At 34.8% G+C, this 12,544-nt stretch overlaps 1 protein-coding gene across 2 annotated transcripts in view; it reads left to right on the top strand.

Moving 5' to 3' along the window:
- ATRNL1 (attractin like 1) overlaps window positions 1-12,544 on the top strand; it is a 523,512-nt gene that overhangs the window by 292,125 nt on the left and 218,843 nt on the right. The window lies entirely within an intron of this gene.

Genomic DNA, 12,544 nt, shown 5'->3' on the forward strand with positions numbered 1-12,544 from the left:
ACCAATGTAGCATTAAAAACTCTAAAATTGCTATTAGAAAAGTAAGGGAATCCTTGAAGAAAAAAAATAATTAGTGTCCTTTTTATTATGGGAAAAGGGGAGCAGGTCCTGTAAATTTATTTGGATTTATATATTTGTTTTACAAATCCATTTTGCTCATGTTACGAGATATGTGCAGAAGTATATATTTAATAAATATCAATTGTATCTTAAATCAAATTACAGCTGTTCTCTTCCACACTTCATCCATCCATCCATCCCTTCATTCATCTTGATATATTTTCTATAACTTATGAGTTATATGTACGCTCTTTTTTTAACATGTATACTTTGCCTTTTTTTAGTATGAAACTTTTAAAGGTGCAGATTATTCATCTCCCTCAATTGTAGGGATATAATTTATTATGTTTAGCATGGACAGAAAAACAAATGCCTGGAGAATTCCTAAAATTAAATCTATGACACATATTCTTAACAATAACATATTTGCTTCTTATTGGATTATTTCCTGACAATATATATCTAATCAAAGTTAAGTTGGGCAGCTTGTTAGCAGAATGGAACAAAGTCCAGGAGACACAAAACAATATAAATACATCAGGCACTCTTTGTTCAGAAGCTTATAGCTCAGTGATGATTCAAAAGCAAAAAAAAAATAAAAAATCACCAAATACCCTACTTTATTAAAGAACCAGCATTGCTGATGCCTACTGTGAACGCATAGAAAAAACAAATAATTTATATCCTGTGGTATAGTTGCATTAGATTAAAAATATAATTTTTATGTTGTGATTTAAGATTTAAGACAATGATCCGAAAAATATAAGATCAGCACCATCAGATTTTATATTGAATGAAAAATACATTTGTAGGATTCAAAGTGCTCCTGTTAGATTCCCTTCTTATTTTTGAATAGGATGTAAAAAGTCTCAGATCTGCTCTTCCTGCCTCTTACTAAAGAGGCATCTTGATAAGTTGTATAAACGTTATCAACAAATTTAAATTTAGCCTCTTTGGTCTTTATAGCCTGACTTCCAGAAAAGAAAATTGTGAAGTTTTGCATAAGGTATTCCTGGTATAAGATTACTTCGTTAATATCCAAAATTCACCATCTAAATCTTGAAACATAAACTTTCTATTGCTTGCTTTTTTAATTGCAGTTTGAATTTAATCATATCCCTATATGTTGTAGTTTGTTACCAATATCAATGGGAATTTCAGATGTTTCTAAAAATATAATAAATAAAGTCTGGTTGGCACCCTGCCTTCTGCAATTTAAGAATATATATAGAGAAGTGAAGGCTTTCTCAGACTTGGGTGCTATGTAGTAGTACTGTCTGGCTTTCCAGATATATGATAAAACTGGCCTTTTGTTCAATTAGATTCTTACATTCTGTTCTGTATAATGGTTCCCAATTAGTAATTTGAAGCTGTAGTGTATTTTTTTCAACTCTGTTCAAAGGTATACATAATCTAATATGTCTAACACATCTTCCCCCATTCCTGGTGTCTTCTGGGTAGCTTAGAACTATGATTCACAATCCTTGATAATTTTACGAACTGTAGTTCTACAAGGTTGAGGAAAAATGATAAACAGTATAATTAGCTTGGGGGGAAATCAGCTAGATATAAAGGAAGGAGCAAGAGTTTGCTTCAGTTCTTTAATGGCAGAGTTGCATGCAACATTGAAGAATAGATTTCTGTAAAATAGAAGGGCATGACCTACAACTTGGATGACATGCTTTCCTATAGTATGGGAAGAACAAAATTCACAAATACTTTCAAAACCACTATGTAAGAAATGCACTGCTTTTGACATGAGAAAAGGTAAAATCAAGAACTTACATGAAAATACCAGGATGAATCTTGACAATGGAGGCGTTTGTACACCCAAACTTAATCAATTATGAGAAACTTGTGACTTATAAAGATACTTTGAATACTGATCGGATACTACAAATTAAACCAGAATTGGAAGAATAGGGCATTGAGCTATCATGGTGGCCACACCTGCAAATACAAATGAGATGAGAAAAATGCAAAAATATATGGTTTTTACAAAGACCAGACAAGGTTAGACCAGATACTATTGTCATCAGATGACAAACTGATTAAGAAACTGTACAGCTTTCTATTAAATTCAAAGATGGGAGATGAACAAGTTAAAGAAACAATGATAACTTGGGAAAAAACTTTGGGCACAATGTAGAATTAGAAAAATGGCAAAACCTATGGGAAAGAAATGATAAAATAATTAGGGCAGCTACTTACAAAGAAAATTTATATAAAATGTTCTATAGATTGAACTTACCACCTGCAAGATTAGCAAAAATGTTTAAAAATGTGTCTAGCAATTGTTGGAAATGCAGACAAAATCCAGGCACATATCATCTTTGGTGGGCATGCCCTAAAGCAAAGAAATGTTGGTCAAAAATACATAGGTGGCTAGAAAAGATGATAGGAACATCATCCTTTAGGTGTGATACCAGAAAAGTATGATAAGAAATGTGTATACTTAATACTACATATATTAACAGCAGTGAGAATTATATTTGCTCAATACTGGAAAAGCAAAGAAATATCATCTGAAGAAGACATAATTAAGAAAATTTTGGACTGTGCAGAAATGAATAGGCTCACATTGAAAATGAAGGGAAAGCAAGACTCAGAATACTTTCAAACATGATAATTCTTTTTATAAATGGTTAGAAAAATAAAGGGTAGGAATGGAAATTGTATTACTATCAACCCAGACGTGTTGCTTATTAAATACTAAGATTGTTATTGTAAAAATTAATAAAATATACATTAAAAAAGAATAGATTTCTGGAAAATAGATTTCATCAAACAGGGCAATGGACAAAGTTTTACTTTTTATTATTTAATGGACCATCAATTTGCTTGAATTTACCCAATTTAGAAGACTTCTCTTTTAATAGTGGTTTACGTTCTGTTTTCTGGAGTTGCAGCCAGCAACCTTTTTAGAGGCTATTTCATACAATCATATTCAAAGTTCTCATTTTTTAAAAAAAGAAATAGCTAAATCAAATGTGCCAAGGTTTCAGTAATATCAACCTGAATGTCAAAATATTGCAGGACATCTTGTGAAATTTCTGTAAGATCTTATGATATTGTGAGATCTGGAGTATTCTTTGAAAAAAACAAACAATATTTAATTTGAATTTAACTTTGGAAAGGTTGGCATTATTTTAGGGTTGTCCGTACACCTCTGGCTGTCTGGAAAAAGTTGTCATATCAGTTATCCTTTCAAACATTAAGAATAGATACCTTATTATATCTTAGTTATCACTCTTAGTTATCAAAGTACTAGGCACTAGTGGCAGCAGCAATAGCAACAGCGGAGCCATATTATGAATTATTTGGGCCTGTACAAATTCAGGTTATTTAATCTTTAAAATTCTAGGAGTAATTAGAGGGTAGAGAATTTTATTTGCATTTTAATATATTCTACTATCTAATATATTCTAATGAAGAACCGCCTGTCTCCCTAATATTTGTCTGCTTGATTAGATCATGCAAAGTTGGCATGCCAGAGATTAATGAATATCATAGGGCACACCCAGAAGTGTGCCTTCTCTATTGAAGCATCTGCTCTCTGGAATGAGATTCCCCTTGAGATCTGAATGGCTTCAATTCTGTTGTTTAGAAGAGTCATAAAGACCTGGCACTTTTCCTAAACCTTCAGAGATGGAATGTAAGACCTCTCACTTCATCAGCCCTGTTACCATACTTTTTCTCTTGATCACTAAATTTTCTTGAATCTGTAACTTTTTTAATACAAAACCCAGCTATTAATTGATTTATTAAAGATAATGCATTTGCCTTGATATGAAGTGTAACTTGTTAAAGATGAGGAAGTTGAATTAGTCATGTTCAAAAGTGGCATGTCTATAAGTATCACTTTTTGTGGGAAAACTGAAGAAATGGTCTTGCAGAGTTTCCAGAAGTAGTTTATTATAGTTTTTTGGCAAGATAATGCTGGGATGGATCACCTGATGTGGTCCAAATTCTTTCACCTACTATTTTCTAGGAAGAAAAATATTTGTACTATTAGTTCAGTTTGTTTCATTTCTTTCCCTTCCTGCCTGCAGTTTATCTCTTCCTTTCTCTCAGAGGATCGTATTTACAGTATGTTGTTGAAATAGTTAAGGACTTATTGATATTTTATTTTCATAAATACTGCATGTATTTTGTTCCCTCCATCAGGAAGAAAGAATTAAAGAGCTTATCATCTGGCAAGTCTGATCAAAAGTACTTTGTGTTCTGTTGAGATATTGGTCAATAACCCAACAAGCATCTATTTGGATTGCTTGCAAATACTCACATTTGTTTGCCAGAAGTCATATAGGAGTAAATTATCTTTCTGGCTGGAGATATTAGGAACTCCTTCTTTCACCTAAGAAAGCATCTACTTAAAATAACATTTCCTCCAATTTTCATACATTGTACATGGTTGGAATTCAGTGTTATGATATATGCTCTTCATTTTTTATTATTTTTTGCTCGTTGTCTGTAATAAACTAGCTTTTCTGAATTATATAAACAATAAAGCTCAGAAGTTAATGAGTCTGGAGGAACATCTGTTAAAAGGCCTTGGTTATCATAAATTTGCAGGGAAATGAGAACATAAGGAAAGACAGAAGCTGATGAAGAGCCTGTTTGGTTTAAACAAATAAATAATGCAGTCCAGAACACAAGATGAGTTTTTCAAAGGAGACTAATAAACACTGTTCCTTTCCCCCAGTGGTTAACACCAAATGCTAATCTGATGTCATCTCCAATTGTTCTGTCCTGTTTTTCTGCCAAACATAAATAATTAATGCTAGTAGAATCTGCCTTGTCTTTCATTCTTCTAAAGAAACGATATTTGATAGATTTTCTTACGACCTGGAGAATTGTTTTGTAAGATGCTTCATGTTGCCTCTTTTCTGAAATAAAGTTTCTTGTTAGTTTATTGTCCAAGGTTTAGTGATACTTTCCTGATCCTTTAGAGCAGAGATCCCCAACCTGTTTGGCACCAGGGGCCGGTTTCATGGAAAACAATTTTCCATGGACCGGGTGGGGGGGAGAGGTTTCAGAATGATTCAAGTGCATTACATTTATTGCAAATTTTCTAAGTAAACAAACAAACAAATAAATCACTTTATTTCTGTTATTATTACATTGTATTAGATTAGACCAGTGACTTTCTGCTTCTAAGAAAGTGGGTAGGAAAAAAGACAATCCTAAACTCTGTCTTCCAGCAAAACAAACCAAAGACCCAGTGTATTGAGGAAGTGCTTAGAAAAACAATCAGAGAGAGAGAGACAGACAGACAGACAGAGACAGAGAGAAACAAAGACATGGAGAGAGAAAGAGAGACAGTGAGAGAGGGACAAAACCAACTCTGCATTGCACAAGCCCAGCAGACTTGGAAAAGGTGCAGATGAGAGAGGGATTCCCTTGGAAACACAGTGCTTAAGGGGAAATGTAGCTTCTCCCTTTCCCCCCTCTTTGCTGCACAAAGAAAGTAGGAACACACAAACATACACACACTCCAAATTAAACCACAAAAAGCAGGCAGGATGTTGCCAAAACACAAAACATCAAAACAAAAGCAAAAAACTCCAGTTGAAGTGCAATGGAGCCTATCAGTCTTTAAAAAGGTGCAGACGAGAGAGAGAGAGAGAGAGAGAGAGAGAGAGAGAGAGAGAGAGAGAGAGAGAGAGAGAGAGAGAGAGAGAGAGAGAGAGAGAGAGAGAGAGGGGGGGGGAGGGAGGGAGGGAGGGAGGGAGGGAGGGAGGGAGGAGGGAGGGGTAGATTCTTTTGGAGATGCAGTGCTTAAGGTAAAAGGTAGTTTCTCCCTGCACTGTTTGCACTTGTCTTGCAAACTTGCAGAGTTGCATGAAGGGAGTGCGAGGAGTTGCACAAAGGGAGGGGGAGAGGAAGAAAGTGAGGAAGAAGAGGAGGAAGGAGCAGAAGAAAGAAGAAGCAGGACCAGGAAGAGGAGAAGGAGGCAGAAGAAGAGATAGCAGAAAAGGCAGAAGGAGAAAGGACATGGAGCTCAGATGTTGCAAGTGAGTTGCAAGTGCAGCTGCTGGAGGATCTTTGCATTGAACAAGAAGGCTCCTCCCCTACACTCTCCCACCTCTGCCCAGACTCCTGCACACTTGCCGCATGCCTGGAGACGGAGGTTGCGCCTTCAGCGCACCTCCAGCTGTGCGGCCCGATTCCTAACTGGCCAAGGTCCAATACTGGGCCACATACCAGGGGTTGGGGAACCCTGCTTTAGAGAGTGTATATGTGTGTGTATATATATAATATTTTTATGTGTGTAATTTTTTATAACCAGTACATATTAAAACGACTTGAAGTTCTCTGTCTCTGGGTGTTTGATGGGCTAGTCAAAATAGAACTTAGTTTATACATTTACTTTATCATATTGTTTCTTTGATTCAGGTTTAGAATAAACCCAACTACCTTATAAATAAATAAAGGTAAAAATAGGTTCATTTTGATTAAATGAGTCATCCCCTGCAGATGACTAAATTTGCTTCACTGGGATTAGTAATTTATTCAGTGAAACAATTTGGGTGGCCTTGAATTGCTTTGGGCCAGAAATACACCTCTCGACTTCCCGTCTAAGCATCTTTTCAGAGTATTTACTTAAGACATCATCCTGTAAGACTTCAACAGACACATGCTAAGGGGCTCTAACCTGATTAGTTTGATTAATGGAAGGTTTGAGGCAATGTTTTTTGTATATCTAACTTACAATTTTATGTGTGCTTTCTGTTGTGGGCATAGCATACATACTATATATTGATTTTTTTCGGTTTTTCTACTTGATTAGTGCTTTGACAAGCAAATAACATTGTGGCTTTGTTTTGATAAATAAAATCATGTTACCTTGCTGGCATAAATCTCTTTGTCAAGAGAAATCGGTAAGTTATCTCACTTAGGCCTAGTAAATATTTTTCTATATTCTAGTCAGAATATTTTGTGGCTGGACAGCTTCAGGAAATGATGGAGGTTTGTCCAAAGTACTTGAACTTCAGGAATACTTGCTGAAGCTGTCAATCATATGGTCATGGCACATTGATGCTGATCTGGGGAGGGGGGTGCTGTAGTGGCTCCAGTGCACTCTGGGATTGCTGAAGCCACTCTGTCTGGAAGCATTTGGCCATAATTAAGGAAGACTAATTATCTCATAGTTCTCTGACAGATTTAACAACAAACAAATTATTTTTGTGGAGAATGAATTTTTGTTCTTCAAAACAAAAAAAACTGTGATTTTCATGGAATCCTTTGTGCCATCTCAGCTTGGTTATTTCTTGCAGACATTTCATTACCAAACTAGGTAACAGAATCAGTACACCTGATGTGATGTCCTTTAACCAAATATTATACATTGGCTCAAATCTTTCTGCCCTCTATTTATCACTAGCCAACGTGAGAAGAGTCATTTTCCAGCTCCAGCAGGTGAATCCTGGAAGAGACAGACAAGTTTAATTCCCCAACATTTATCAAAAAAGTTTAATGTGAAAGTAGCCAAAGAAGGTGAGTGGCATATCTTCATGCAGTATTTGTCAAGCAGGATAAGCATAAGAGAAAATAAATGGTTGCCATTTTACAGTACTCACCAAAGCTTTGGAGCAGAGAGTGAAGTTTTTTATAGTATTTGTCAAGACTGAGAAGCAGAAGAAAGCAAAGCAACATTGCTTTATCCTTAGAAGCAGAGGTGGTTCTAAGATACTTCCCAAGCTGCTATAAAGAAATGCTTCACTCAAAACTCATTGAAGGAAAGCACCCCATGGAGGATTAGCACTCTACTAGTATCTATTAGGAAAGTCTGCCAGAGATCTATGGTTGTCATAAAATATATATATTGTGTGACCAAACTGACATAAAGAAAAAAATTTGTTTCTCTTATGTATTTTTCTTCATGCTACCCCCAGAAAACAGTATCTTCTCTAATGGCTGTGCCTTTCCTAATAGTCTCATATTTGTTACTAAAAGGCAAATCTTTTGAAGCCAAAGTCCTTCCCTTAGAAACCTTTACTTCTTTTTTTCCCCAAATTGTATGTTGTTTCAACCAACAACATAACTCTTAGGTAGCTTCCAGATTGGAATTTTTAAAAATCCAATGGAAGTAATAAAAAGAAAACCAAATCCAAAGAACTGTAATGCATTCAGAGGAAAGGATAACCAACTCAATCATAATAATAAAAACGAGAATACATAATCACCTAGCCCTACCCCACAGCCTGCTAAAAGAACATGTTTTTTTTTTTTTTTACAATTTATGAAAGCATAGTAGAGTCCGGACCATATCAGGAAATATGTCTCCACGTGTCAGGCACAAAGAATCAGGACTGTATGGTAAGTTCCAATTAAGAACCTATAAACAAGAATCTGGTCAACTAATGATCAGCACTAAATTGGCACTAGAGGAAAGTCAATTGAATTCAAGGGGCCCGGGTTGGATTTGGAGTGGTTGTGGACATGTAATGATTCTAGGCTGAGTCCTCTCTTGATCTACCTCCTGGCTAAGAGTTGTATTATCTAATGGCTGACTGGCCTGAACTGACATTTTTCAGTTCAATCTATTGATTGGTTAATATAGAACAGTGTTAGCCTGTGGGAGAACCTCTCCATCAGAAAAACCTGTTGGTGAAATGAGTAGAGCAACAGCAGTAGCATTTTTACTTGCAAGCGTTTGTTTGCCCATAGCCCCTTCAACTTACTGCTCTCCATTGCCCTCCCCTCTTTTTTACAACATAGAGTTTGTTCATATGCTGTGACAAGTTTACCCACTTCAGTTTTGTTACAAATACAGCTTTGGTGCTAAGCTTGTGTGTTGATTTTTGTGTTGAAGGACAGGATTGCTAGAAAATCTAGCTATCATATCATTATGGGTAACAGCCAATGGCATATTATTTATATGTAATATTAAATTTAAATTTATATTATGTTTCTCAAACCAAATAGGACAATGTATCTGTTTCTGAATTATAATACAATTGTTTTTTTATTTTTTAGTGTTGTGGTAATATTGCAATGATTTCCAATTCCATATAGTTTGAAATAAAATTTTCATTGGAAAATGAAAACAGTTTGCATTCAACAAAGCTTAATATAGGGCATTCTAGCGCTACATTCTATATTCATATGATTGATCATTGTAGCTGTCACTTAACGCAGGCAAGAAAGATTGAATCTAATTGATGTAATAATAAAGAAATATGTACACTGTTTAAATAGTCAAGTATATTTGATACCTGTAAGTATTTTCCCTTTTAAATTTCATAATGTTTGCTTTATGAAAAGGCTTCAAAGAGACCTTTTCTTCTGATTTTGAGTTCATAAATTTTGCCTAAGGTAAAATATAAAGGAAATCCTTTTTCAGTTGCAAGATTCTATATATTTTATAGGAATTTCAGCATGTCACAATGAATTCCTTGCTGCTGGAGAATAAGTATTCACAAAGTATACACAAAGCTACAAACCTGTAAAAGAGGAACAAACAAATATGAAATTCAACAGAAATATGTGGAAGCATTGCACATCATATCTTCCTTTCTGCTTTTAAAAGTTTTTTCTTACAATAGATGAAAATATATGTAGCTCAGAGTTGAATTCTAGAGTCTTTAATGTTCTCTGAGCTTGATTGTTTGCTTGATTGCTTGCAGATGTTTCATTACCCAACTAACATCATCAGAGCTAGTGAGCTGTTTCCTCCTTTTTTATATACAGTTGTTTGCACTACCAGTGTTAGTGGGAGGTATGGTTTTCTACTTGGTAGTTCTTTGATTAGGGAATTTGGTTGATGGTGAAGATGATGATAATATGTAATGTTAAACATTAAGGTAAAAGTTTCCCCTTTCTTATCTGGGTATTGGCTGCTGAAGAACCAACCTCAGCACAACAAATGATTGTCCAATCTTTTCTTGAAAAAGAAATCAGTGAACTCCACAAATGTATAGCTTGGTTTTTTGCTTATATAAGCACTCTATGTGGTTTACAACAAAACAGAAAGCAAGACAGTACTATAATATAAAATTAGGAAAAAAAAGAGAGCAAATTAACTTACCTAGGGAGAGGATTCTGTACTCAGAATCACCCAGGATAATGCCTCTCTTACATATTAGATAGCTGAGTTTGTAGAAGTGGAAGTGTTTGCCAACAACCTCTCCTGCTCATCTAAGCAGATTTGAGGCAGGAAAGAAAATTCCTAAGACAATTAGTGGTTTAAAAATTAACTCCCTAAAGAATACCTAGACCAGTAGGCTATTGCCAGTCATTGTAGCTCTTTCAGCACTTTTGTTTTGCAGCAGGAAGCAGCTTGACTCCTGCATTTTGCATCAATTCTAATTTTTGGACATTTTTCAAGCATATTTTTACTTTGAGTGCATTATGATCAAGATAGTTATAGCAAGTCATACGTCATTGTTACCACATCCAATGTTTTAAGAAAGAATCACAATTGTATCTGCAAATCCATTTATAGCATTCTCATACTGTGACCTTACTGATTCTGGAGTAGTCATTTTCAATCAAACCTCCTGCATAGGGGATAAGATTGAACTCTGTGAGGCATCATAGATCATGAACACGATGCTGAACAGTAGTTTCCTATCATCACATTTTGCATAAGAAAGATGGAAGAACAAAACCAGGAAAGAGTCGTGTCTGCCAGATGATTCTAAAGGGAAAAATAAACCATGGGAGATTGGTGATCTCTATAAAACTGGATCTTACAGCGTGTAAAGTTTTAAAGATGATTGCATGCACCTTGAATTGCACCCAAAAGCCAAATTAGAACCAAGTGCATCTCAGAGATCCAGGGAATGCTGCAGCTCTTGCCTATCGCTGTTCATGCCGCTGTATTCTGTACCAGTCTGTTTTCCCAATAGTTTTCAAGAGCAGATCCTAGGACAGTATATTGCAAGAGAGAATTATTTTTTTGTCCATTTCTTCTGTGAAGATGACTGTGTCTACACAATTTGGAATAAATTCCTGTAATTTATGTTCCTTAAAATGTTCCCATATTTATATTTCTAGTTGAAGAGCTCTAAATAATATAAGTGCTTTAATATTTGTACACATTACATGATAATTAATAAATTCTTGTCTAGAAAAAGTACAGTTTAATAGATTTCCCCACTCATTTTTTTATAATCTACTGTTACTGTCTATGAAAGGGGGTGGCCATTGAGCTTCTAAATACTTTTGTGTTAAAAGGATTGGCACACAATCCATAATAAAGAAATCAGATAACTTCTTTTGTCTAGGACTAGGTCAAATAATGCAAATGTGTGTTCAAAGTTTGGTTTGACATATGTAGGGTAGATGTAAATATTTCTTTGCACATTTGTTCCAATTTTTCATATATGGGCTCACAATTTCCATTTTTAATGCAAGAAATATCTATTTTATAAAATACAGCTTCCCAAGATTATGAGACAGAATATGATATAATACTATACACTTCAACCTATAGTTTAAATTTGTATAAAATCCAAGATAGGAAACATGTTTCTTCCTTTAAAAAGATCTTTTTAAAAAAGAAAACTATATTCAGATGAAAAAGGTCTTGTAGTAATTCAGTAAAGTAAATGAAGACTAATGTTATGTGCTATATAATTCATAGGTAAGTTTGAAATCATTTGAGATGGATTGTTTTTCCATTCATGATTATTCACAGAACCCAGAAATATTTTGTATTGTAAAGAAAAGTCTTTATGCTTCTTTGATTCACATTCTCCCTCTGAATTCAAGCAGGGTATTCAAGATAGTTAAGAATACAATAAAAATTCAAACACAATAATGCATCAGAATGATATATTCACATGGATTTTGCAATGAAGATCCATAAACAGGGTTTTACAGCTATTTCCACAATGCCTATTAATTCTTTGTACTCTTTGTTCAAACAAAAGGTTTAGAAGGTTCTAAAAAGTCAATTTCTGTTTGTCAAAATAAAGCTATATATAACTACATAGCTTAACACCTTAATTCTAGTCTGAGAATCAATTAACTGAACCAGCTAATCCAAAGTCTTTTCACAAACAAGCAAGGAAGATAGAAGTTGTTGATAACAATGTGTGAAAAAATGATTTCCATGTTAATCAGTCCAGCATTCTATATACATCAGTTATCTTCCAGGTGCTCTAAACCTGCAAAACAATCCAGATGGTTTGCTTTGAGTTATATGGTCAAGGAATAGAAAGAATAGTTACAAAAATTACAATAAGGTGTAATTATCACACTATAGTATAGTATGAGTTTTGCAAGACTAATCTCTGGCATTGTCATTTGTATATCCACAAGGAAGATTAGGTTTTTTTGAAAGTCCAGCGAGCTGTTATCTGTTGCAATTGACCATAGTGTTGAAAGAAAAATCTTCATCAGGTCCAGTCCAAGCCGGGAATAAACAAAATGGAGACTGTTTTAGAAAGAAGATGACAGTTTATTAAAGAGCAAAGCCAGACAGAAGTGTGGCTTTGGGAAAGCTGACCACATATTGCTGGGAGTGGTGGGT

The sequence above is a fragment of the Crotalus tigris genome, unplaced genomic scaffold (assembly GCF_016545835.1).
Source record: "Crotalus tigris isolate CLP2741 ecotype Arizona unplaced genomic scaffold, ASM1654583v1 scf7180000018468.2839379, whole genome shotgun sequence".
In the NCBI taxonomy this organism is placed as follows: domain Eukaryota; kingdom Metazoa; phylum Chordata; class Lepidosauria; order Squamata; family Viperidae; genus Crotalus; species Crotalus tigris.